The sequence below is a fragment of the Aplysia californica genome, unplaced genomic scaffold, assembly GCF_000002075.1.
Source record: "Aplysia californica isolate F4 #8 unplaced genomic scaffold, AplCal3.0 scaffold00114, whole genome shotgun sequence".
Classification (NCBI taxonomy): domain Eukaryota; kingdom Metazoa; phylum Mollusca; class Gastropoda; order Aplysiida; family Aplysiidae; genus Aplysia; species Aplysia californica.
This window is the reverse complement of record NW_004797384.1, coordinates 55,389-57,256: the sequence shown is the minus strand read 5'-3', so window position 1 is coordinate 57,256 and position 1,868 is coordinate 55,389.

Sequence of the window (1,868 nt, the reverse complement as noted above, 5' to 3'; positions counted from 1 at the left end):
AGGGGGGAGGCTGTGTGTATGTATACGTGTACATGGTTTAATTTTTAATCTGTCCCTGTATGTGTGTTCTGTATTTTCCTCCAAATGTATCTACTTTTCCCATAACTGAACCATTTCTCCTCGAAAACCAAATTGGACCATACCTTAGTGTGTGTATTTCGTCGGCAATATTTTTTAAATACGCATCGAAAAGACGAGGGTCTGTCTGGAAGAACTCGTGCGTGGCACAACCTTTATTATCTGTTACTCAAGAGTGAGAGAAATCTGATTGAGAAGGGTCCTGCTAAATTGGACAAGACGCGAACCAGTCAAGCGAGAACATTGAGCTTCTCTCGCAGATTCTCGTTACTTCCGCTTTCCCCCTCCGCGCATGCGTGCTTATCAAAGAGAGTGGTGACGTTTGCCTCAGCCCCCAACAACCGACGCGCCGGTTTTTCAGATTCAGTCTCGCCAGTGTTGAGCTGTGAATTAAGTAGACATACCCTAACCCATTCTTTTATATATTATTTGTTCATGCTTCTGTTCATCACATATGGCATTTTTTTTACCATACATCCTTCTATTGATTAGAGAAGTTTCTTTAATGTACTGGTATTGGAAATTATCTACCCTTATGTATGTGAGTATGTATCTGTCTATCCATCTATCTATCTATCTATCTATCTATCTATCTATCTATCTATCTATCTATCTATCTATCTATCTATCTATCTATAAACGAACCCTCTTCCCCCCGGGACAAAGTTTTCCTTTTTATTATTCAACCACTTTCTCTTGTCGCAGTCTTTTCTTTTCTACAACTAAGTTCCTGGCACGAATGTCATCATCCTTCACCAAGACAGAGCGAACGACTCCAGCGTACTTCACTTCCGAAAAGTCACATTACAAGGACATTGACCTTTGTGTTCGTGTGGAGGTTGGAAAGGGGGGTCTACTGGGAAAAGGGATAGGGTGGGGGAGGGGTTAAAGAAGTAATCAGATTTTCAATGCATCGACTCTCTGTAATTGCAATATGTTTGCCGCGCTGTGTCAGGGCCCCCTTGCGCATTCGTGAACGATCGAAAAGTAAAGTTCAACCCAGGCTGAAAATTAATTCAATCCTCGCTGAAGCATCGATCTGCTTTCTCTTCTGGGATTTTTTTTCTGTATTTTTGTAAAGTGTGGCATCTGCGTTTATCTAAAGGAGTATGGTGGCGCATTGTGCTTTAATTAAGCGCGTTGTTTAAGTATTATTTCAATTCTTTAGAACTATGACGTGTACGATAGAACACCTTTTCAAAAGTGTGCACTCAAAGAGCCGGGGGATTCTTGAGGAAAGAAATCGTTTAGATGCAGGCTGCTGATATTCTAATTAGAATCTCTAAGTCTGTTGTTGTTTTTAAGTACATAACTGTTATGATCTACTCTGTATTTCCTGAATCGTTTTAGAACACCTTTTTCAAGAGCAGCTTAATGCATTTTTAAAACTGATCTTAGTTTGCACTCAAATATGCAAAAGAATGTCTTTGACTTCAGAGAGTCCGGGAACCAACCAGATATTAACAAAGTCAGCAGGTACAAAAATACAAAAGACAATAAAAATCGACAACATCAATCACAACAAAAACAAATTAATGTAAATTTGTCAACCTCAAAGATGTAATCAAGATTTGCTTTATTGTGCTAACAGCATTTGATTCTTGAGAGAATTTTGCTCTGATTTATCGATTTGGCAGTAATAATAATAGCACCTCTCCTCACTAGTAAATAACACTGAGATAGTGGCAAAAGGCCAATGCTCACTCCTTACTTCTGTCTGCTTCTAAACGATAGTTTTCAGAAACATAAGTCTTTCTTCTCCACTCTGGCAGTGTGTGTGTGTGTATATA